Genomic DNA, 26,694 nt, shown 5'->3' with positions numbered 1-26,694 from the left:
ATTGTGAACAAAGTCAACCAAAATAATCAAACAAATTGCCGAAACGCCAATTGAAATGAGCTTCAATATACACAACTTATGAAATAAATTGTTTAAACTTCAAAGATATATTTCAAAATGCGTCCATTTTCAAAAGCTTACTCCATTTCAAATTGCGTCCATTTTCAAAGTTTACTCAAATTGTTTTAGCTTTATTTTTTCCCCAAATCTTTTGATTACTCAATTTCGTCATATTTTTTGAATATATATTGAGCTGCTAAAGAAACGGAATTTGTTCAACTTGAAATACAACTGAAACTGATATTTTGGAATTAAATTTATTGGCAAAAAAAAGAGAAACAGATCTAACGTACGAAACTTAGTGATTCTATGCCAGGGGATTGAATATCTATGAAGTATAAAAATTAATGATTAAAACCCTGAGGAGTCAGCGTTCGAGTGCTAACGAATCAATGAAATAATCAAAAAGCAAGACTTCCTTGTGGCTTTCTTAAATGAAAACGTAAATGAATCAAATTATGAAACATTGAAATTGTGTTGGTACAATTAAAAGAATTCAAAAAAGGGTTTGTTCATAATCTAAATCTTACCAAGCAGTAGACAGCAAAACAACCAACAAAAACGGATTTGTGAAACAATCAACTGAAGATAAATCTGCTTCGCATACGGATCTATGCATTTGTGACGAGTAATTGAAGAAAATTATTTGTTATTCAGTAGAAATTTTAAAAAGGATTAACTTATGCCAAAAGCCTGAGAATCGTTGTTTTTCAGAATCATTTCGAACTTAAACTTATAACTTGAAGAGTTTCCTGCTGACCGAGTTTCTCAGCCTTAACCAGAACAAACAGCCCCGTGCCCCCTTTTAGCTCTAAACAACTCAAAACCATTCAATTTCACTCTCTACTTTTTGCTGCCTTAGAATGTATAACTTTCTCATGATGATGCGAGCGTTCATTGCAAGACTAACTTTAGTGTGATAAGAGTTAAAATTAGGAGTTCATACGGCATTGAAATTAGTAGTGAAACGACTAGGTCATAAAATGTACGGTATTAAACTGGAAAATAGTAGCTAAACTGTTTTGGATAAAAAGTTTTCAGTAGAGAAATGACTAGGTGTTAAAATGTACGGTGTTAAATTGTATGGTATTAAGTTGTAAGACACCAAACGAGGTGCAGAGTTTTCAACCATAAAAAATAATTCCAACTCTTGCGTAAATGTTTAAAGACGCCCAACCTTTAAGCTTCGGAACTAATTGGCTTTCACAGTAAATGATGCACTGTTAAAAATTGACTGAATTAACTGAATAAATTAGGATTTTAAGGCAAGAAAAATGTAATGTCATATACGAGACATAATTTTTGAAAGCGTTTAATACAGTTGATACAATGATACCAGCTTAGTTTCCTCTGAAATAATTGGAAATTTTAAAAAGTAAACAAGACTGCTCGTATCAGGGCGAAGCCCTGAATGTTCCGACTGCCTTTTAACGTTTTCGGAGCAGCAGTAATAGCATAAAAAAATCAAATGAAATAAAATAAAATGAAAATTTTTTTTCTAAAATTTGAAATTTTTTATGAAAATCATCCCCACACACGCCATATAAAGTACAAAAAGAGAGATTTTGTTCCTTGTAATAAATCAATTATGGCAAATAAGCTTCGTTCAACCAATTTGGAACTATTTATAAGACGAAGACGGATTAAATCTCCGCTTACGCGCTAATAGTGCGAATTATATCGCGCGTTAATTGTCCCAAATTGCTCAAAATGACCAAAATGGCAATCTTTAAACCCTCATAACTCAACAAAAAATGATTACAGGTGAAATATCTTTTCAAATTTAAGCTCAGCACAACAATACCTTTTGAATGATATAAAAAAATTCCGTCAAAAACGGCTAGTTAAAAAGTCGAAATTTGTCTGAAGAAAAAAAAACCCACCCCGAGCACAAATATTCCGTTACTTTCGTACCGAAAGTCGGAACAAAAACCGAAAGTAGAAAATCGAATTGTGAACAAAGTCAACCAAAATAATCAAACAAATTGCCGAAACGCCAATTGAAATGAGCTTCAATATACACAACTTATGAAATAAATTGTTTAAACTTCAAAGATATATTTCAAAATGCGTCCATTTTCAAAAGCTTACTCCATTTCAAATTGCGTCCATTTTCAAAGTTTACTCAAATTGTTTTAGCTTTATTTTTTCCCCAAATCTTTTGATTACTCAATTTCGTCATATTTTTTGAATATATATTGAGCTGCTAAAGAAACGGAATTTGTTCAACTTGAAATACAACTGAAACTGATATTTTGGAATTAAATTTATTGGCAAAAAAAAGAGAAACAGATCTAACGTACGAAACTTAGTGATTCTATGCCAGGGGATTGAATATCTATGAAGTATAAAAATTAATGATTAAAACCTTGAGGAGTCAGCGTTCGAGTGCTAACGAATCAATGAAATAATCAAAAAGCAAGACTTCCTTGTGGCTTTCTTAAATGAAAACGTAAATGAATCAAATTATGAAACACTGAAATTGTGTTGGTACAATTAAAAGAATTCAAAAAAGGGTTTGTTCATAATCTAAATCTTACCAAGCAGTAGACAGCAAAACAACCAACAAAAACGGATTTGTGAAACAATCAACTGAAGATAAATCTGCTTCGCATACGGATCTATGCATTTGTGACGAGTAATTGAAGAAAATTATTTGTTATTCAGTAAGTCAACTGTAGACTTTAATACTGCTCATGAAAGCACCACCTAATAAGCAGCTGACTGATCTTTTCGTCGTACTTTCAAGACGAGGTTTTCTAATATGGGTAAATCATAACTGAAACTCTTTCTTCTTCATTTTTTTTATTTAAATCAGAAACGCAAATCAAAGCATTGAAATTAAAAAAAAAGTCCAAAAAAATTAACTTGAGCTCGTTCATTGGCACCTACCATTGCATAAAAAGATTGAATCAGAAACCCATAAGCTTTGGGGTGTCGATTCGAATGGGCGCTCTTAAATTCTTGGTTTTCAAAAGCTTAAAACTATTTTTTGTGCTTGATTCCGAATTTGTGCTATGAAAACATGAGATGCGAAGTAGCGCGACCAAACAAGCCGTGCAAATTTGAGCAACCTGTAAATTCTCTAATGTTTATTTTTGGTTTTGCTGCATAAATCAGCGCAATTCAAACTTTGATGAAATGTGGGACCTCCAAAATTTTGCAAGACTACAAAGCGTTTTTTTCTCCTCGTTTTCTAACTTTTTTTAGGTTTTTAGTCAAATAGAGGAAAACAAACTAGGCTACTGAATTAGAAAAAAAAACAAGATTTAACTCATACAACCAGACGCGGATCAAGGATTTTCTCGAGGGGGGGGGGGGCGGATTTTCAAAAATTTTTCGAAAGTTTTGTCGACCTTTTTTAGGTCGACCGAATTGATTTTTCGAGCTCTTCCTAAGCATTGTTTAGTCCCTGTTTTGGCCAAATTTTCTGCGCCGCAGTCAAAACTTTGAAAAAACAGTCCAAAGAAGGCGTTTTTAGCCACTTTTTTTGACCAAAAAGTCGGATTTTTTCGGCGCGCGCTCCCCCCTCGAATTTAGTATATCTTGGCGCCAAAGGCGCCTTTAGAAAAATTTTAGGGTCGGTCGGCCAAAAAAGCATTTCTTGAAAAGTACCAAAGGGAGGACCCTTTGGGTCGGCAGGGCGTCCAATCCCTGAGGAAAAGGGGCGTCCGCCCCCCCCCCCCCTAGATCCGTCCCTGCATACAAGTACTCAATGAATTCATAGAACATATGTAACAAAGTTTGCCGAAATAGCGGTCTTTTTTTCTTCGGGCAGTTTTATGAATCATTTGATTTCACCGCATCAACAATTTATCTCTGCTTTTCATTTAACTGCAAAGAAACTTACAAAATAAAAGTGAATTCAGAGAAGTTTGTCATTGTGACGATTTGCACGACTATGAAACATTGTGATATTTTTACACGATGCCACTCTGAAACACCACCTCGAAACATACAAACATAACACGATTTGAGGTGTTTTTTTTTACTGATAATTTCACTTTGAAAGTCGAATATTTTGATTAAGTTGTCTTGTATATATCATATTAAAAGATAGAAGAAGATGCTCGGCATGTAAAAAAAATCAGTAGATTTGCCGTTCTTAAAACAAGACTGCTCTTATGTTAGGGCGCAGCTGATATTCCCGACTGCATCTTAAGGCCAATTAATTTTTTGTTGTGCATAATTGACAAAACAATATTAACAAAAAGCTATTTATTTTTTAAATTTCTTTTCTTATTTTGAACCCACACATGCTACAAAAAAACAAAGGATGATTTTGTAGCCTTGTTTTGTTTCATCAGGACCAAATTTCTAACATCAATTCAATTTGAAACGCATTAGCGCAATTTAACGCGCGTTAATTAAACCAAATTCGTCAAGTTAGCACTTTTCAATAACCCAACCATGGAAAAATCATCACAGGTAAAATATATATTTGTTTTAAATTTGAGCTTCATCAGCAATATCTTTCAGATGGTATAATTACCTATGTATAAAAAACTCGGTTGAAAATTTAAAAAATTGACTAAATAAAAAGACTAGGTCAAGAAAATTTTTTTCGCATTTTCTTTGAAAACCAGGATAAAAAGTAGTTTGTTCACGCTATCAGGTATAAATTAAGGAAACGCTATCAGGTATAAAGCTATCAGGTGTTAAGGAAACTTTCAATTTCAATTTGGCAATATCCTTTCGAACATTCTTTTTTCAAACAAGACTGCTCGTATCAAACCAAACCCCTGAATGCTCCAACTGCCTTTTGAGATCTATGAAGCAGTTGAGTTGGGACGGAAGGTCTAACTCATAGAGTAATTTCAGATAAGGTACACCGTCTGCTCTTCATGCTATCTTATTTTCGGCCGGATAGATTTGTGCAACTTTTTAGTCTGATACCGATTTTAATCTTACTCTTATATCTCTTAGTCTCAAAAGATATAGTTCGTGATATGTAGGTTGTTCAAGATGAGGTCGTCTTAGCTGTTTGATGCTCGTCTTCGTGATTGTGTATTCGTCTATATTACTGCAATATATGTTTTACATAAATAAATGTTTAGTTAGTCTTTCTTTTAGTTATGATTTTTTATTAGTTTTCATTGCAAAAACTTTTATTTTTGGTTCAGTTTTTTAAAAGAGTTACTCACACTTGAGTACCTCTGATCAAAAAATAAGGAGTGTGGTCACAAAGCTTGTGTTCTAGCACGGTGGGTTAGGCCGGCTATTAAGCATGCTCAGGACTTCGTCCTCTTCTGGTGGGTTAGGCCAGGAGTGAGGGTATGATTTCATGCTGTTTTTTTATGGGGTCCTGTTTTGTGTTAACTTTTTGTGTTGTGTTTGTTTCTAGTTTTTTCATTTTGTTGTTTTAGTTGCGCCTTTTTCTCAAAAATCAAATTGTTTGGTTTGGGTTTGTCTTTCGACTTTTTGGTGTTTTATGCTTTCTTTTTTTATCAATAGTCTTCAAAAGAACAAATTATCGGTTCTTTAAGCTCGTTTAATCCAGTTTGGGTACTGTGGGTTTTCTTTTCTTAGTCATGCTGTTAGTTTATGTTTTATCGTGTTTAGTAAGCTGCGTTGGTTAGTTGGGATTATTATATAATTCCTTTCCAACCAGGTTAAAAGAAAGTTTGAAACTTGTTATTATTAGTTTGAGTTGTTATCAGTGAGAGTTAAAACGTGAAATCATTATTTTAAACAATGGTCTATTTTAAACAACTCACTGGTCGCACCAGATGAGTTGGGAAGGAGGGTCTAACTCATAGAGTAATTTCAGATAAGGTACACCGTCTGCTCGTCACGCTATCTTATTTTCGGCCGGTGGATTCGTGCAAATTCTTTGTCTAATACCGATCTTAATCTTACTCTTATATCTCTTAGTCTCAATAGATCTAAAGTATACTGGTTTGCTACGAGTTGGTCTCTTAGAAGAAGCAACTAAGCTGTAAGTTAAATTCAGAATGCTCTGGTGCTGAAATTACAAGTAATTTCAGCACTAAATGGGTTGTTAGTTAGATGGATCATGATTGGTCAGTATTAAATCTTTTCTAGTGATAAAGTATTTAATAATAAAATATAGTTTAGATCAGGTTCCACAGTGTTCGCTTGAACATTATTGACGAATTTTTTTATACATTTTTAAAATCATATCCGCACCGCCATATAAAGTACAAAGTGATGATTTTCGCTTCTATTATTGTAGCAAATATGAAAATTAGCCTGCTTCAACCAATTTGCAACAATTTAGGATGAAATCTCGGCTGAAGCGTTAATAGCAAGAAATATATCGACGGCTGATTGCCTCAAACTGGCCACATTAGCAGTCTTTAAATCGCCATAACTTTACAAAAAATGATCTTAGCTTAACTGTTTTTCTCAAGTATGAGCTCAACTAACAATTTTTTTTGGAAACAAAGTTTCTATTGAAAATGGCTAACTCAAAAATCGAAGTTTGTCTGGACAAAAATATTTTGTTATTTTTTTTGAAACTTACTTTTTTGAAGATTCTTTTTCAAGTTGAATCTTTTTATAACACAAATAATGGAAAAACTATTCAAGAAGTCTGTTTCAAATAGATTTGAAGTTTTAAGCCCTGTTGCATGATTTTAATTTTCAGAAATTGATTGTAGTTTTTCTACGCGTACCTCTTTTCTTAGAACAATCCCGTTTTTACCAATTTTCGTTCGACGAAAATGAGCTGATTCATTTTTTTTTCTTTGCATCGTTTTACCAAAATTTAAAAAGAATAAAAGCTTGACGAAAAAAAGATCATTCCACGCGATTTAGCAATGATTTGTGAACTGCTCTTAGCATCATTCGGCTAGTTGATGACCATCAAAACTACATCCAGCAAACAAAGCAGCTGTTATTGAAAATAAAGATGAAGTTTTTCGTGTTTCGTCGTTTTTTTAACTCATTAAGTTTGTAGGTTGAAATTTTGATTGTGTCGATTTGAAGATTGTGATTGCCCTCATAAGTCAATGAAAGAGTTTTTTTTCTGACACATATCCCTAAAATGACTCTACACTGGTCTACAAAAATAAATAGACACCCTAATTTAAAAAATATATTGTTTAACACTTTTTTCGATATTTTGAAGGAAAGCTCCAATTTTTGCAACAGAGATTTACACGGTTTGGCAAAGATTTGTACTCAGTTTTAATAAATGAATTATGAATTGATTCCCAAATAGAAAAAAAAACAATTTCTACTAAGTTTTTGGAGTTCGCCTTCTCAGATTTAAGCTGCCGTTTCATATACGCCCAAACGTTCTCTATTGGACTTAAGAATGGATATATGTAGGCAGTCTTCCTTGATGACCCCATGGTGCGAAAACTACTTATTGACAATCTCAGCCCGATAAATAGAACAGTTGTCATCTTGGAGTATTAAACCACCCAAACTGACCATTCCCACCCGCTACAAAAATCATTATACTTGCGATTGTTTTTTGGGAGCATATCGTTTCCCACGCTCTCGCCAGACGTAAGCCCGGCTATCATTCGACTGTCCAAAACGGCATTGGTCGCTGAAAACGGTTTTCTGTCATTGCTCTACTGAGCAATGTTTTCGAGCCTTAGCCCATTTTAAACGTAAAGCTCGGTGTTGATACTTTGGATAAATTTTCTTTGGTGCTGCTTCTTGGCCGCGGCGATCTCTTCCGTTTAATTTCATCGGGCGTCCTTAATTAATTATTTATTTATGAATATGCCTGCAGGCGCATATAGATAGTAAACGATGAGAAGTATTTTTGCTCTACAAAAACTTAGTTTAATAAGATGTATATGGAGCAGGTACAGCTCTGAGTACAGTGGACTTTAAAAAAAATTGTTAAAACAGTAACTAAAATGTTTTTTTAAAAGAACGTGCGTTGGCTTATCAAAATAAAAACGCTGAGAAATTCAAAAAACAGGATGGATAAGGTGTTGAGTAGACAATTTTGTTCATAGTCACGCAGTTTGATCAAAATTGTGTTCGCAATTTTATGAACACCAAATCCAACCAAAATACTTTTGTTTTAAAGTTTCAAATTTCTTTCTTTGAGTTTACCTGTAAATTGGATGATATAGGAGTCGCTTTCGAAACACTTTAATTTTTTTGGGTAAGGACGATGAAAACAACATTCACTATGAAAACTTCAACTTAGAAAATTAAACCCTCAAATTAAGAATGCATTGAAACATACTCCATACACCTCAAAACTATACTAAATATGGAAAGTACGAGAGGTCAAGACTGATTTTGAAAAAATGATTTTTAAAAGTGAGGTTGCTAAGTGAATTAGGGAGAACGAAAAAATATGGTTATGCTTAAAATAAAATTCAAAATAGACCAATGAACTTTTTTTCAATTTTTTGCATCAGATGATTAAAAAAAGAGTAGAAAATTTCGTTTGTTCCAGAACTGGAGCCAATCAAATACAAAATACTGAAGAGTATACTTCTATACAAATAAGATTACGAAAAAAAAATTAAGGCAAAAACTCAAAAATACCAAATGTAATTTTATTTTGAGTTTTTCGTTTTTTGTTCTATATAAAATAGGTTAAACGGTTGGGGAAAAAACCAAATGCAAAATTCTTTTTCAAAAATTTGAGAGAAAAATCGGACGAAGTGAAAAAATCAGTGCATCTAAGCCAAAGTTTGTGGAAAGTTTTCTTGCTTATCCAGGTTACAGAAATTGAAACTTCTAAAGTATGTGTCAACAAAACCGCTTTCTTTAAAAAAAGGGATGACCGTAATTAAATTTTTTCAATCAATAGTGATATTTTGAGCTCAAGAAACTTCCTCAGAAAAACAAAAAGAGCAATATATCGCAACACTTTAGAAAAATTTGTAACAAATTGCTTAAGACAAAAAGTTTTTGACGATTGAATTAAATAAGTTACATGAATACCACCGAAAAAATGTGCAACAATAAAACCTCAGATAATTACAACAGCTGCATACTCTTTCGTAACCAGTTTTCAACAAAATTTTGACAATTTTCGTCACAAAAGCCGTTTAACAAACACAGTTTTTTTAACCATAATTGCTCAAATTTCAGACCAAACCGGTAAATATTAGACGTTTTTATTAGAATTTTACGAAAACTTAACTGGGAAAAAAGCCAATGCAACACAAACTCTAGGAAAAGATGAAAAAGTACTGAAAATTGTGTAAAAGTTATTTCTACAGATTTATTGACTTTTCTCGTAGTCGCAATACTAGTTTGCGAGGTAAAAAAGGACCTTCTAAATATTAGTGTGATTTTTTTGGGTTTTTCTGCCAATTACAAGGCGTGATATCAACAGAACACTTAGCTAAAACCATTTTTTCAGAAAATGCGAAGTTGAATTCTTCAAATATTGGGAAAAAAAGAACACAAAAAAAATTCAAAAAAAGCAATCTAACAGAAAATTTCATTTGAACAATTGTTTAAATATTATTTGTACGAATAACCGTACGAAAGTAACGGAATATTTGTGCTCGGGGTGGGTTTTTTTTTCTTCAGACAAATTTCGACTTTTTAACTAGCCATTTTTGACAAAAATTTATTATATCATTCGAAAGCTATTGTTGTCCTGAGTTTAAATTTGAAAAGATATTTCACCTGTGATCATTTTTTGTAAAATTATGAGAGTTTAAAGATTGCCATTTTGACCAATTTGGGACAATTAACGCGCGATATATTTCGCGCTATTAACGCGTAAGCGGAGAATTAATCCGTCATAGAAATCGTTCCAAATTGGTTGTAAGAAGCTTTTTTGCCATAATTGATTTGTTAAAAGGAGCGAAATTTATATTTTGGTATTTTATATGGCGTATGGGGGGATGATTTTCATAAAAAATTTCAAATTTTAGAAAAAAAAATTTCATTTTGTCTTATTACTTTTAATTTTTTAATGTTATTACTGCTCCATAAACCTTAAAAGGCAGTCGGAACATTCAGGGCTTCGCCCTGATACGAGCAGTCTTGTTTTTGGCTTTGGATTTAAAAAGCGTCGCGATAACAAACTAAATATGGGAGGCAAATTTAAACATAAAGGTGGTGTGATTTTGAGCAGGAAAGATGAGTCGACTCCTTAAGATTAGATGCGCTTATCGTGTTCTGATTTAGACACTGATACCGCATCCAGAACTTCAATCAGCAATCCTGAAATATCTTATAGCTTTCTTGATTAATTCAGCTTTCTCATTTTTAATTGACACTGAGCTCTGGAAGTCGAAGAAACGGAGCGAGCAGAATATCTCTCTCTTTTCATTAAATAACTTTCATGTCTCGACCTAGGTGCAAAAAATGAATCAATTAGACTGGATGCAAGGTACTATTTAACTGTAAATTTGGGGTTTTCTATTTTCCATAAAGCAATTAGTTCCTTGCTCCATTTTGTTCCAATTAGAAATTCAAATCAAGAATTTTTGTTTGAATCATTTTACTCCAAACTTAACGATTTATCAGTTCATTATTTGCTTAATAAGAACATTTTTAAAAGGCAAATGTGTCTTGCAGAGTGTACCACTGAACTTGATAGCTAAAAAAATAATCAGCCCCTGCCCGAGTCGAGAATTTTCAACTAATTTGAAGCAAGATTTGAGCGGTTTGAGCGTTTTTTTTTAGACAATTACGCTCAAAATCTTGCTTCAAATTGAGCGATTTGAGCAGTTTTTGAACGGTTTATCTAAAAAAAACCGCTCAAAAACCGCGCAAGATTTGAACCGTTTTGAGCGGTTTATCTAAAAAAAAAACGCTCAAAAACCGCGCAAGATTTCAGCGGTTTTTGAGCGGCTTTTCTAGATAAACCGCTCAAAATCCGCTCATATCTTGCGCGGTTTTCAAGCGGTTTTTTTTTTAGATAAGCAACTTAAAAACCGCTCATTTTGAAGCAATATTTTGAGCGCAATCGTCTAAAAAAACCGCTCAAACCGCTCAAATCTTGCTTCAAAATAGGTGAAAAATCTCGACTCGGGACTTCCTGTCAGAATTTTCCATCAAAATTGAGAAAACAGAGCCCAGGAAAACAGAATAGCGGAAATTGTTTGTATCTGATCCCTGTATATCAATTAGATGTAGAAAAAGCCAGACGAACTTGGAGAAACAAAAAGTTAAAATTTCTTTTCGTGGATATGCTTTTCAATATAGTAAAGTTAAGTTTTTTTAAAAAGAGAGCAAAGCTGAGCTTTGCAACACATGCGATACAAATATGAATGTTTTGAAAACCAAACGGAAAAAAATTCAAAAATGGTTTTTGTCAAAAAGAATAGCAATAAACGCCCAAACCGGAACAAAATTACTTGCACCATTAGAAACTCAACAAGAAGCGGTTTTTCAAGCAAGATTTGAGCGGTTTGAGCGGTTTTTCCAAAAAAAAACCGTCAAACCGCTCAAACCACTCAAACAGCTCAAATCTTGCTGGAAAACTGCTGAAACCGCTGAAACCGCTCATATCTTGAGCGGTTTCTGAGCGGGGTCTCGACCCGGGTGGTCCAAAAATGTCAATAAGCAAGTGTCATTAAATCTTTTCACATTAGCTCGTTTGGCGACAGAAACCAACTAATTTTGAATGGGCATTTCAACTACAAAAAAGCATATGGATTGATCCTGGTCAAAAAAGAACTTCGATGGCGTTTTTGAAAGATCATACGAACTTGAGCTCGAGTTTTTCGTCTCCACTGAAAGCAAACAAGACTGCTCGTATCAAGGCGAAGTCCGGAATGTTCCGACTGCCTTTAAAGGTCTATGGATCAGTAATAATTTGAAAAAATTAATTCTAATAAAAAAAAATGAATTTTTTTCTAATCGAGGTTTTGTTGTAAAACACGCTATATAAAGTTTAAAGTGATAACAAACCTTTTATGGCATTTAATAATCCTTGAACCAAATTGGAACGTTTTCAAAGAGGGAATAAATCTCCGCTTACGCGTTAATAGTGCGAAATATATCGCGCGTTAATTGTCCCAAATTGGCCAAAATGGCATTCTTTAAACCCCCCCCCCCCCCCGATTTTATGGAAAAAGAACGCAGGTGAAATATTTTTTCAAATTTAAGCTCAGGACAACACTCGTAATGAAGTTTTGCTTACAATCCAGATCTGGTCATTTATTTTACATTTCTGATTCTAGATCAGTTCTGATCGCAACTGTGACAGGAGTGCACAGGAGTGAAATTATATGAACAGCTGCAGATCTGGACCAGATCTGGCAGACACGTGATCAGACCTGGCAGACACGTGACCAGATCTGTCGGGCACGTACTCAGATCTGAGTAACACGTTGCGTTTATAGCTAAAAGGGGAAAACATAAATGCGTTCAAACGGTTTTTTGTGAGCATGCTACACCGAATAGTTTAGTAACGGTTACGTAGCAGTTTTTAGACAACCGCGTATTCAGACACGTCACTATTTAGACAACTTTTGTTTTAACCAATCAGAATCCAGACAAGGAAGTAATTAATAAATAATACTATTTATTTTTGATTATTTGTCTTATCTCGATTCTGATTGGTTCATACAGTATTTGTCTAAATACTGACGAGTATGAATACGAGTATGAATACTGACTTGTCTAAATCAAGACCACACTCCTTTAGTAACATATTGACGGTGGCCAGTCAATAAACAGAATGGTCTAAGACCAGAATGGGTCCAAGAGCAGAAAAAAAAGAAAAATATCAACTTCTATAGGCTAATCGATAAAATAATGATCAGAAATGTCAATAATGAGTTATAACCGATGTGGTTAACTCATAGAGTAATTTCGGATAGGGTACACCGTCTGCTCGTCACGCTATCTTATTTTCGGCCGGATAGATTCGTGCAACTTCTTAGTCTAATACCGATCCTAATCTTACTCTTATACTTATCTAGTCTCAGGTTGTTTAACTAGTCTCTGCTAGGCTCAATAGATCTAGGGTATACTGGTTTATTGCGGCTGCTGAAGTCTTCTTGGAGAGTCAACTAATTTCTAAGTTAAATTCAAATCTCTCTGGTGCTGAAATTACAAGTAATTTCAGCACTTACAAATAAGTGGATTGTTAGTCAGATGGATCATGATTGGTTAATATTAAATACTTTACATTGGTAAAATATCTAATTTATCCAATCATAAAATGTAGTTTAGATCAGGTTCCACCCATCCGGGTTTTACAGAGTTTTTTAGAATAGTTTTTCTGCAATTTGAAGGATGGATGATGGACGTTGGTATTTGGCGAACATCATATTTCTTTTCCGGTTTCCCTTGTTAGAGAACTTCCAGGACGCTGGAATTAGGGACATCAAACGTTGTGTCTTCTTGTGACAACGACTGTGTTTCCGCAACAAACTCAAATCTGATTTCAGAATGGTTGGCTATGTCAGGTTTTTCTGTTTCATGTAGAGAACTTCTTGTGTTTGACCTTGTCTGGGAATGGCGTGGAGATTGTGCATGGAGGGGATGCCTGGTTACTCGGATCTGTACGTATACTTGAACATCGAGGTGGTCATTGGTCTAGTTCAATGAAGTCCTTTTCTGCGAAGTCAAGTCGTACTCTAAATCCTTTGAGTTGTGATTGTGAGTGGCATATCGATTGTGGTTGGCCATTCTTTTTCGAGTGTAGTGGGGTCGTTTTGTCTTTGGATGTTCGTCCTTGGTGTTGTATGCTGATCTATATATTGCATAATATAATTTACATTTTATAAAACTTTTATTAGTTTAATGTTTTTTAATTATGATTTTGGTTAGTTGTTTTCACAAAAGCTTTTTGTTTTAGTTCGGTTATTTTGAAGAGTTACTCACCCTTGAGTAGCTCTTATTAAAAATAGGAGTGTGGTCACAAAGCGTGGATGTAGCACGGTGGGTTAGGCCGGCTATAGAGCATGCTCAGGACGTCCTCTTCTGGTGGGTTAGGCCAGGAGTGGGAGTATAATTGCATGCGGTGTTTGTGAGAGGTCCTGTTATGTGATAACGTTTTATGTTGGGTTTGTTGTGGTTTTTCTTATGTTTTGTTGGTTGTGTCTTTTTTTCAAAAATCAAATTGTTTTTGGTATGGGTTTGTCTTTCGACTTTTTTGTGTTTTATTATTTCTTTCTTAGACTTTATAATAGTCTTCAAAAGAATAAATTATCCAGTTTTAAACTGGGTTAATCCGGTTTGGGTACCGTTGGTTTCCTTTTCTTAGTCATGCTGTTATTCTATGATTTGTGGTGTTTAGTAAGCTGCGTTGGTTAGTGTTGTTTAGTATATAATTCCTTTCCAACCGGGTTAAAGGAAAATTTGAAACGTGTTATCTTGTGTTAGAGTTGTTGAGTGTGAAAGCTTGAAACTGAAATTCATTATTTTAAACAATTCTTCGTGGGCGAGCTGTGCGAGTGTGGATAGAATTTTTGTGCGAATGAATGGAAATATCAAAAGGTTAGTACTGCATTTTCGTTTTATCAATTTATTACATAGAAATTCAAATTTACTGCTAGTTGTTGGGGAAAATTAAGTTACAAATTTTCATCATTATTAGATTTACTGCTTGTGGGGAAAAAATTTATAAATTAAATTACTGCATTGGTATTATTTTTATTTAATTGTTTGGTGCAAAAAATTAATAGAGTTTTAAACAGTTTGAAGAAGTTTTCTATCTTTATTTTTCGTTTGTGAATTTTTCAGATGATCGTTGGATGAAGGCTAAAATTCTAAAGAAGACATGGATAAAGAATGGTTAGTTTCTAATTTTAATTTAATAAGTTAATAATATGTATAATTCATACTTACCTGTTAGTCGTCGGGGAAGAAACCGTGGGGAAAGATGTCGTGGATGAGGTCGGATGTTGTTAGTAATTTTGCTAAGATGCGGATGATATTTTTAGTTTGAAGCAGTGGCCAAAGCAATTGAAGTGCTTTAATGGTTGTTAGTTCTTCTGTGCCAACTGCGAACTCATAAGGTGTGTTTTGGATGAGATTATATAATTTGTGATTGAATTTAGTGTTGTGGATGAATTCTAATATGGGGATTTCTATAGGTTGAACAAATTCGTGTGGGATAAGGAAGGGTCGGGATTCTTCTGCGTTAAAGGTCTTCGTGATGGGACAAAAAATATACCTTTGTGTTATGGGGTCGTAATTTCGAAGAATACCATGAAGGTTAGTATCTTTAATGCAATATGTGAAGTTAAGAAAGAATGGTGAGTTGTATTTGGAATTGATGAATTGAAAACGGTGGTGTGGTTGTCTGGAGGGAGTGTGTAGGTCGAAGTGATTTTGTATAAAACGATAATATGTATATGTGTGAGTTTGTTTAGTGCGTAACATAATATCGTGTGAGCAGTGCAAATCTCGTTCATGTGGTGCAAGGAAATGAAAGGTTAGTGAAAAAAATTGAAAGCGTTCTTTAAAACTTTTGTAGGCTTGTGTGTCTGTTAGTGCTTCTGAAATGATGTGGTGAAATTTGCGATCAAAGATGTTGAGTGTAAATACATATGGTGTTTTAATGAAAAATTTTTCTGTGATTTGTGGGTTAGCGAAGCGATCATCGTCTAAAAATTGATCTTGGTTAGTTCGGATGATGTTATGATCATAATATTCTAGCGTATATTCGTTAGCTCGGGGTGCAGTGTATGTTTTTAGTGACTTTTTATATCCGATGTAAGTAAATTGTCTAGGTGTTAGTGGTGTAGTGAGTCGATATAGCATGTCTTTATTTCGTTCTATATCGATGTGAGTGTTAGATAAAGGTAGGCAAAGGGGATTAGTAAAATGATAATATGAGGTCCAAGGAAGGGTAGGCATTAAAACGTGTTCGTCTACAAAACTACGTGTATCGTTAGTGTCGTGAGGGGTGTTTAAGGTATATTGTGGAAATGAGGGTAAGGTGATAGCTAAAAATTCTTTCGTGTTAGTGTGATTTGGATGATTTATATATTCACGGGCTGTTCCTGGTTTTGCTGGGAAAGGATGGTTTGGGAACTTTCTTTTAATAGTGCGATAAGCTCTATTAGTGCTGAGTGAAGATTCAGTAGATGTGGATGATGGTGCTAATGATTCGGTATAAACTGAAGAGGGTGTAGGGGTAGGTGGGTTGGATGAATCTATTGTGGATGAAATTTGGTTTATAGTGGGGGTGTCAAGGTGGTAGGGTTGTTGTTGTAGGGTAATAAAATTATCTAGTTCTGGGGAGATTTGGGGGGTATCTGAAGAATTGGATGATCGGTCTGAATGAAGTGAAGAGTAGGTTGGAGTGACTTGGGAAGCATAAGAGGGTGTAGAATTGGTTGGGACAGGGTTATTTGGTAGTATTGGTTGAAAAGGGGGTTGGGAAAGAATTGAGGGGTTGGTGTGAAAATGATTGGATGGAGATGGTTCAGAGTCGGCAAATTCATCGGGGGTTTCAATATTCGGGTTATTGAGTTGTGAAGTGGTGTATAAAACTGAGATTTGTAAATTAGTATCTGAATTCATGCCTGATGTTACATTAATGGTTGGAAAATTGGGTGGCGGGAAAGCAAAAAGTGGAATTATTGTAATTGGAGTGGTGAGGTTGGTTGGGTGGGAATTTGAGCGGTGTAGGGATCCAAGTTGTCGGCTCATCGTGGGCTAAAAAAATTATTATTTTGAGACTGAAAAGCGGTGGTATGGGGTTGTTCTATAATTTGTTCATAAGTATTTTTATCTTGTGAATGGTGTGTCCTTATATGTTGGATGGGACTTTGTGATATGGTTGGTCTGAAGTTTGGATTATGTGTAATTGCTAAATTTCGAAAATTTCGTGGGACTAGTGATAATGGATGGTTATGTGGTAGGGGTGGTAACTGTGGTGCTGGAGGCGTTGTGTCTACATTTTTATGTTCTTCGTCGTATGTGTTCTGTCTTGTTGCTATTTTTGTGTTGTATTCTTTTATTTGTGCGTCTAAAAGAATTTTGTTTATTGATGTAGAAAAAATTCCGAAAAATCCTGCAAATAGTATGCGTGCTACACTTGCTTGTCTGTTTACTTGTGTGTGTATAGCACATGTGTTGTAGATTCCTTTTAAGAGTGAAAAAAGAAATCCTTTAAAGTTAAACATTGCGTATAAAATAGTTAATTTTTCTAAGATGTAATAGGGCCATCCTAGAAAATCAAGAATTTCATTTTTGAGTGTAACAAAGCTAAAAATATTAATAGGTGATATATCTTGGGGACGGTATTTTTCACCGTTTAGATATATATAATCTTTAATGTCTTTAAAATATCCACTATAGTCTTGCGTATAGATGTCTGCAAATCCTGCGGTTTCGGCAAGTTTGCGTAAGTTTTGGTCAATTGATTGTCTTTGTATAGTGTCCATTTGTGTTAATAATTCTTGGAATTGTTGTGTTCTAATGTGATGTTGTATATCGGATTTTGAATATATTCCTATTGATTGTAAGTCGATATTTGGGTTTCGAGCGATAGCTCTAATGCTTTCAGGTGAAAATTTTTTGAATGATTGCATTAATGTGGGATATGGGGTAAGAAGGTAATATTTATCTTCATCAGGGTTTAGTTGTACTACATTGTGGCTATTTTCTGATCCACATGGGACTGCGGTATCCCAGAAATAGGTTCGTCTTGAAAGTGTGTCAACGAAGTGTACTTTATTCTTATAAAAGATAGGGATTTTTTTATAGCATCGTTTATCTTCAAAAACATATAGTGGTGATACTTTTTTGGTTCAGGTATAAAACCATAAAATGTTTCCTTCGTAGTCTAAAAAATTTGATCTATTTCCTGATAGTAAATATCCTGCGTAGGGTATTTTTAATACTGCTAGTGCAAGTGATTGTAATATTTGTGTTCTTTCTAATTCGCATAATTGGTGAAGTGTTTCTAATTCAGAGAGTGACATTTCTTGAAAAATTCGGCTAATTGTGTAGTCTAATTTCATATCTAAGTGTAAAATGATAATATGAGGTCCAAGGAAGGGTAGGCATTAAAACGTTTTCGTCTACAAAACTACGTGTATCGTTAGTGTCGTGAGGGGTGTTTAAGGTATATTGTGGAAATGAGGGTAAGGTGATAGCTAAAAATTCTTTCGTGTTAGTGTGATTTGGATGATTTATATATTCACGGGCTGTTCCTGGTTTTGCTGGGAAAGGATGGTTTGGGAACTTTCTTTTAAAAGTGCGATAAGCTCTATTAGTGCTGAGTGAAGATTCAGTAGATGTGGATGATGGTGCTAATGATTCGGTATAAACTGAAGAGGGTGTAGGGGTAGGTGGGTTGGATGAATCTATTGTGGATGAAATTTGGTTTATAGTGGGGGTGTCAAGGTGGTAGGGTTGTTGTTGTAGGGTAATAAAATTATCTAGTTCTGGGGAGATTTGGGGGGTATCTGAAGAATTGGATGATCGGTCTGAATGAAGTGAAGAGTAGGTTGGAGTGACTTGGGAAGCATAAGAGGGTGTAGAATTGGTTGGGACAGGGTTATTTGGTAGTATTGGTTGAAAAGGGGGTTGGGAAAGAATTGAGGGGTTGGTGTGAAAATGATTGGATGGAGATGGTTCAGAGTCGGCAAATTCATCGGGGGTTTCAATATTCGGGTTATTGAGTTGTGAAGTGGTGTATAAAACTGAGATTTGTAAATTAGTATCTGAATTCATGCCTGATGTTACATTAATGGTTGGAAAATTGGGTGGCGGGAAAGCAAAAAGTGGAATTATTGTAATTGGAGTGGTGAGGTTGGTTGGGTGGGAATTTGAGCGGTGTAGGGATCCAAGTTGTCGGCTCATCGTGGGCTAAAAAAATTATTATTTTGAGACTGAAAAGCGGTGGTATGGGGTTGTTCTATAATTTGTTCATAAGTATTTTCATCTTGTGAATGGTGTGTCCTTATATGTTGGATGGGACTTTGTGATATGGTTGGTCTGAAGTTTGGATTATGTGTAATTGCTAAATTTCGAAAATTTCGTGGGACTAGTGATAATGGATGGTTATGTGGTAGGGGTGGTAACTGTGGTGCTGGAGGCGTTGTGTCTACATTGTTATGTTCTTCGTCGTATGTGTTCTGTCTTGTTGCTATTTTTGTGTTGTATTCTTTTATTTGTGCGTCTAAAAGAATTTTGTTTATTGATGTAGAAAAAATTCCGAAAAATCCTGCAAATAGTATGCGTGCTACACTTGCTTGTCTGTTTACTTGTGTGTGTATAGCACATGTGTTGTAGATTCCTTTTAAGAGTGAAAAAAGAAATCCTTTAAAGTTAAACATTGCGTATAAAATAGTTAATTTTTCTAAGATGTAATAGGGCCATCCTAGAAAATCAAGAATTTCATTTTTGAGTGTAACAAAGCTAAAAATATTAATAGGTGATATATCTTGGGGACGGTATTTTTCACCGTTTAGATATATATAATCTTTAATGTCTTTAAAATATCCACTATAGTCTTGCGTATAGATGTCTGCAAATCCTGCGGTTTCGGCAAGTTTGCGTAAGTTTTGGTCAATTGATTGTCTTTGTATAGTGTCCATTTGTGTTAATAATTCTTGGAATTGTTGTGTTCTAATGTGATGTTGTATATCGGATTTTGAATATATTCCTATTGATTGTAAGTCGATATTTGGGTTTCGAGCGATAGCTCTAATGCTTTCAGGTGAAAATTTTTTGAGTGATTGCATTAATGTGGGATATGGGGTAAGAAGGTAATATTTATCTTCATCAGGGTTTAGTTGTACTACATTGTGGCTATTTTCTGATCCACATGGGACTGCGGTATCCCAGAAATAGGTTCGTCTTGAAAGTGTGTCAACGAAGTGTACTTTATTCTTATAAAAGATAGGGATTCTTTTATAGCATCGTTTATCTTCAAAAACATATAGTGGTGATACTTTTTTGGTTCAGGTATAAAACCATAAAATGTTTCCTTCGTAGTCTAAAAAATTTGATCTATTTCCTGATAGTAAATATCCTGCGTAGGGTATTTTTAATACTGCTAGTGCAAGTGATTGTAATATTTGTGTTCTTTCTAATTCGCATAATTGGTGAAGTGTTTCTAATTCAGAGAGTGACATTTCTTGAAAAATTCGGCTAATTGTGTAGTCTAATTTCATATCTAAGTGAATATCATAGTGGATATTACCGAAATATGTACTATTCATTAGTGATAGTTCTTGTAAACGTGTGCTTTGATCGTCTTGGGGCTTTAGATGTCCACCAGGTTGACCTGTATTTTTTTGAAAATTAACTGGTATATATGATGTTCCTTCATTTGGAGGATGACTTGTGGCGTATGGGTCGACTTTTATTTTTCCAGTGGTCATGTCGAATCCTTTTTCGTATTCAACTAGTATTTCGGAGTATTGTGTTTTGTGAAGTGGGTTTTTATATTTACATGCAAGTTCTGTTTCTTGATATACTTGAAAACGTGTTAATTTATTTTCTATATTGTGAATGTTTCTAAAATTAGAACTTATTTTTCGTAATGGATTTACTTGTTCATATGGTATTGATTGTATAAAATATTTTTCGTGAAATTTTATCATACGAGCGTGTATTTTTGCTACTTGAAATGTTGTACATGTGTCTTCGGGGAACCAAACAATTGTTGCTTGTGTTCTTGTTGTAGGGTCGCAATAACCTTGATCGTTTTTACAAGGTAATCTAATTCCTTGATAGATCATTGTGTTGTCTGATAAATCGCGTGTGAGTTGTATTTTTTCGAGTTGTATTTTCCAATCGAAAAACATTATTTCTTGATATCCTTTAATTTTTGTGTCTGCATTGCAGTTTGATGGGTTATTTATACCAATGTGTGGTATCCAATGTTTGTCGTGTATGTCATAGGTTAATCTTCCGTGTGCGCCGTTGTATGGATATTTTTCATCTAATTTTATATGTCCTTGATATCTTTCAAGTTCTGCTTGATGTACAGAGTCTGAAAAAACTTGGAAATATACTAACTTTCTACCTGTGTTTTTATTTTTTGTGATATTTAGTCGCAGTAACTCGTTTTTACAATCTTCGGGATTGAGATGTAAAAGTCGTTCTATATTACTCTGGTAGAATGATTCGTGGTCAAGTCGGTTTTTATTTCCATTTGAGACTTGTGAACAATGTACTTTCTTTTCAGAAAATGTTGCTGTGAATTTATATCCTATAACTGTTGTTGCTCGGGCTTTTGAATAAAGTGTCGCTATTACATTTGTTGTTTCTATGGCTTGTGGTTCTGTTTCGCATTGTGATACTTGATTTATTGCATATTTGTGTAGTGTTTTTTGTTCGTTTTCTTCACAATCGTAATGTGTTACTAATAAATCTTGGGGTCCTGTGCGGGGGGAAGGGTTTATGTTTTGATTGGAGATTACTAGAAAAAGGAGTTGGAGAAAAATCAATATTTTTAGAATATACATGTGTATGATAATCCTGAGTATGGGTTATAAAATGTGATGTAACCAATTGTCTTTTTGGTATATCTGTCGTATTTGTATATTACTTCAGTTGTTATAAATGGTGGTGGTAGGGATTGAGCTGTTATATTTGGTGGATTTAATGGATAGGGATGTTGAGTAATGTTGTTTAATTTAACCGTGATTTCAAATTTTAATTGTAGACTATTCTGTTGGAGTATTTGGATGTTATGAGCACGAATGTCTTCGTGAATGTCTTGTCTATATTGTAGTCTATTTAGTGCCCAGTTGTGGAGTCGGTTACTTTCTAGGTGTTGTCCAAATAATGGTGGAGGTGCTGTGAATGTATTCCAGTCTAATCTTAAAGGAATATTTGTTGATGATTGTTCTCGATATCTAGCGTCGAGGTTATTTGGGAAATTTAAGTTAAAAGGTGGTGGTGAAATCTGGCTTATTGATGGTGTTGATGGTAGTGATAATGTTTCTGGTAGTGATGAGGATGTTGTTGTATCCGTAGAAATATCTATTGGATCATTGATTAAATTTGGTTCACCTTGTGTGAATGAATGTGTTGTCCAATATGGTAGTCGTGATGTTTGGTTTGTAGGGTTAAAGGGATTTTCACGTATTTGTTCAGATGTTGGTGTTGAACCTAAGTAATCTGAGGGTAGGCTTGAGGTGCTACGTTGTGAAAGAAGCGTAGGGGTTTCTGGTAATATACCAATGGGGTTTTCTGGAGTACCTTGTGATGGGGATTGGGGTATATCAAAATGAACTCGGGGAGTTTGAAAATTTCTGTTTCGTCGAGGATGTATAATTTGTCTATTTATTTCTACTGTATTTTTGGTTTTGACTAGGATTTCGTATTCTACTTAATTCTTGTGGTAATGTTGGGTATAAGTTATATGTTGGTTCACTTAGAGGTGCTTGTCGTTGAACTGGTTCTAGTGGTTCTGATAAGCGAGCGTGTCGTTCTTCAAAGGTATATGGGTTATCTTGAAAGGAAATTCGTGTAGATGTTTGAGGGTTTTGGGTAGTTGAAGGTGTTGTTGGGTTATCTTGGGATGATGTCGGTGAAGACTGACTTGGGGACTGTTGGTTAGCAATTTTTGATAGTTTTTTGGTTTATTCTTTCAGTGAAAAAGTTTATGTTCATTATAGTATTCTTCTAAAAAAAGAATTAGGAGGATTGTTGCCAGAGCGAATGTGATGATTGCTTTCTTTATACATTTGCGTATGGTCAAAATGAGGGATGATAGAAATGTTATGAAAATTACAAATAGTAAAAAAATATCAGTTCTACTGAAAATCGTTCGTATCATTTAGACAAGTTTTATGAATCGTACCTGTGGATATAATCAAGGGCTTTTGAAAGTTGGAGGAATAGTTCAAATATGGAATAGAAAATTTAAAAAATATTGCAAAAAATGATTAAGATTATTACAAAAGATTCAAAGATATCAAAAAGAAATATTATAAAAGTTTTAAGTATCGTAAAAAATTGTATGAGAGTTGTTAGAATTATATTGACTGATTGGGAGAAGAGTATTTAAGAAATGACTTCTTGATCGAATATTTATTGTTGTTTGGGGCAATTTTCAAGTGTGGTCGGATTATTTATTGGTTTTTTGACAAGTGGGTTGAGTTTTGTGAAAAATTGTTGGGGGCAATTTTTATGGTGATCGGGAGGTCTTCTTTGTCTTTATTTTCTTTGTCAAATGATCTGGGGTATTTTTGAGATTTTTATACTTTAGGCTAATTAAAATGGTCGTTCTTTTACTTTAGGCTAATTTAACATATTTGTTTGGGGGGTATTTGAGGTCTGAGTTGGGGAAATATTGTTGATCTTTGGTTTATTAGATAAGGGAGGGTTATGATATTATGGTGATATTTATTTTAGTTGTCAAGTTGGAATGGTTTGCTTAATTTTGACCTGGAGGTCGCAAAGTTATAGTTATAGATATGCCTGGAGTTTAATATCGTTCGTCTAGTTGATCTGTGTTAGAGTTAGAGAAGGTGACGGATTGGATGAATCCTATTGGCTAATTATGAACTAGAATCGCTGCGTGTTTGTCAGCATGTTATTTTGAAAAATGAAAGTTCAAAATATTTCAGAGGTGCAAAAATTATTAAATATCAATTTAAAGCTGTTTTTGAAATTCGACTTTCTTTAATATTTTAGATTGTGGAATGAATGTTTTATAGTTTTTACGTGGTTGATTTCTAAGTCGTGATGACTCTCTATGTTCTGATTTGTCGATTTGTTCTTGAGGTATTATTTTTTCTGTCATTTTTCTATTTTTTCTTCCTTTTTGTGGTGTATTTTGATCTAGCTTTTTTGTATTGTTTTTTGTTGTAGTTGATTTTTTATTTTGGTTTTCGAGGTGAAAATCTTTTTGTTCCTTTGTTGTATTTTCCGTATGTGGGTTATTTTGAATAACTTTTAAACCTGTAAAAGAATATAATTGAGTTAGTTCGCGTAGTGCGTATTCTTTTGGGTAATATGGTAATAGGTTGTTTCGATGTTGAACAATTTCTTTTTGTTCTGAGTCGGTGATTTTATATGTGACATCAGTGGGTTTGGCAATTATTTGGTATGGTCCTTTACGAAGGGGTTGTAATTTTTTAGAAATTCCTTTTTGAGTATTAAAATTGGGTATTAAAACAAATGTTCCAATTTTTAAGTCGGAGGCTGGTGTAAAGCGTGAATTTATTTGTTCATTAATGTTTTGCCTTTGTAACAACTTTTTTGTTACTCTTTGGTAAATTTCATTGTGTTTTTTATCTCTGTTTAAAATCCATTCGGTGTGTGTACCGGAGGCTAATTTAAGAATTTGTGGGTGATGAAAATGATCTTCATCGTGTGTGTGTAAAGGTAGGTTATAACAAATTGAGTCTTTAGTCGGTTGACAATAACTTTGTGCGTTTTTATGACAGTTTGCTGTAAACATAATTGGTTTGCGTGGCTTTTGATTAAAAACCATTTCATATGGTGACATTCCTAGAGTTGTCGTGATTTGTGAATTATATGCTAAGGGAAATAGTTTTACATCTGCTGACCATTCGGTGTATCTTGTATCATTTCCATTGATGATACATCTAAGATATTCTTGTAGTGAACGGTTCATACCTTCGACTAAGCCGTTTGTCCAAGGTGCGTGAGATGTACGTGGTTTGTGTTTGATGTTATATAGATGACATAGTGTGATGATTTCATTATTTATGAATTCTGTACCGTTGTCTGTAACTAAAATTTCTGGTAGTCCGAATTTAGCTATCCAGTGTTCATAAAGCGTTGTGTAAGCGTAATAAGCGTTACAATGTGGTACTGGGTTAAGTGCTACATAGTGTGTAAATGCGTCAACAATTACCATAATGTAGGAGTTTCCTTGGGATGAGGGTGAAATTGGTCCTTTTGTATCAAATGAAATACGGTGGTTAAAGTACAAACTTTGTCCTTTGAAATCTTGTTTTTGAGCTATTTGTTTTTGATTTGGATAAGGTTTATTTAGCTGACATACTATACAATCATTGCATAGTACTTTTATCCAAATTGGTGCATTTGGAAAATAAAAGTTTTGTATGAAATTTGAATATGTTTTCTCTGATCCAGAGTGCCCTTTAATGTTTTGTGTATGTGAAATATTAAAAGCTATAAGAATCATACTTAAAGGGAGACAGGGAACTGTTGATTCATTTAATTGGTATTCTAGGAGGTCTGTGTTTTCATTAATTGTTGTATTATTAAATTTTCGAAAATATCGGAGGAGTGTTTTATTTCCTAAAATTGTGGTATCTGCTTTTACGGGTTGAGTTTTATATTTGTGCCATGATTTTAGTTGTCTAATTACTGGGTCAAGATTTTGATATTGTTTCAAAGTATTAATTGTAATTTTATCTGTTGGGGGGAGAAAAATGTTTGCAATTTCTAATTCAGATAAAGGAATTGTATCAAGTGGGTCATGGAGGTCAAATACTTGATTTATTGTGTATTTTGAATCGTTTGTTTGTGGTCCTGATAAATTTATTTTATCAGTTAGGTTTTCTTTTTCAATTAATGGAAAAAGGTCTTTTTTATGCGAGTGTTGTTTTACTCTTTTTTGTTGGGTGTTATTTTTTATCCATTGTGAGTATGGAATTGGTTTGAAAGTTGATGTTCCAAGTAGATCAACTTCGTAGTGGTTATTTTGGCAATCTAAATAAAGTGGAAAGTGTTGTAGATTATTTATCTGTGATTGTTCAACGTCAATTTTTACTGCATATTTGCATTCTAGTCGGGGTGATGTTTCGTTTTCTGCAAGGTAGAATTTTATATTTTTGGGTATTTCTACTGTAGTTTTACGTGTAAGTAATTCAAGTGGTGTATTTCGACTTAATGTGTCTGGTAATGCAAGATTTTTTCCTGCTGTCCAAACTATATGTAAGTTTGGGAATTTCATTAGAATTAATTGAAATCTATAAACTCGGTGATTTGGATTGGATTTTTGTGTAAAGAGAAAAATGATTGGTTTGTGATCTGTAAATAGAACTGTTGGATGTTTTGATCCAAGTATCAGAAATTCATATTCTGTTAGTGTATATATTATGGTTGTACATTCTCTCATTAGAGTTGAGAGTCGTAGCTCTGCTTGAGTGAATAATCGAGAATTTGCTGATATAAGATTCATTTTGTTTGTACCATTGTGTGATTGTAATAATGCTGCGCCGATGCCAAAATTCGAAGCATCGCACATTGCATAGAATGGTTGATTTGGATCTGGAATTGTATTCGAAATTTGTTCAGTTAGGAGTTTTTTAATTTCTTCAAATCGTGCTTGATGTTCTGTGTTCCATTCGAAACTATTTTGTTGTCTAAGTATATTATAGAATGGTCTTAGGTATAATTGCATTTTATAGACATATTTGCTTAAAAAGTTTAACATTCCAAGGAATTCTTGGATTTTCTTTTTGTTTGTTGGTGGTTGGAGTTTCTGAATAGCATCAATGCGTAATTTCAATGGAGTGATTGTTTTTCTTTCTATATTATGTCCTAAGAATTTAACTCGTGTTAAAAAGAAGTGTGATTTATCGGGGGCGGCCTTCAGATTTTCGTTCTGAAGTATTTGGTGATTATGTTCTAAAACATTGAACATTTCTTCTTTAGTCTGTGATTGCATAAAAACATCGTCTAAATAAGTGATTGCGTTTTTCTTGAGTATTAGTGGTCTAAAAATTTTGCTCATAAAAGCTGAAAATGCTGCTGGTCCTATGGATATTCCATAGAATAGGCGGTTGAATTCATACTGTTGGTTTCCAATAACAAATTGTGTTAAACGTCGCGATTGTTCGTCTAATGGCA

At 34.1% G+C, this 26,694-nt stretch overlaps 1 protein-coding gene across 1 annotated transcript in view; it reads right to left on the bottom strand.

Annotated features, from left to right (window-relative positions):
• LOC134842169 (transmembrane 9 superfamily member 1-like) overlaps positions 1-14,747 on the bottom strand; it is a 482,475-nt gene extending 467,728 nt beyond the window's left edge. Inside the window, exon 1 of the mRNA XM_063858384.1 lies at positions 14,736-14,747. The gene's annotated coding sequence lies outside the window, so the exon portion shown is untranslated. The remainder of the gene's footprint in view (positions 1-14,735) is intronic.
• Positions 14,748-26,694: the final 11,947 nt, after the last annotated feature.

The sequence above is a fragment of the Symsagittifera roscoffensis genome, chromosome 3 (genome assembly GCF_963678635.1).
Source record: "Symsagittifera roscoffensis chromosome 3, txSymRosc1.1, whole genome shotgun sequence".
Taxonomy (NCBI): Eukaryota; Metazoa; Xenacoelomorpha; order Acoela; family Convolutidae; genus Symsagittifera; species Symsagittifera roscoffensis.
This window is presented reverse-complemented; position numbering and strand designations above follow the sequence as displayed.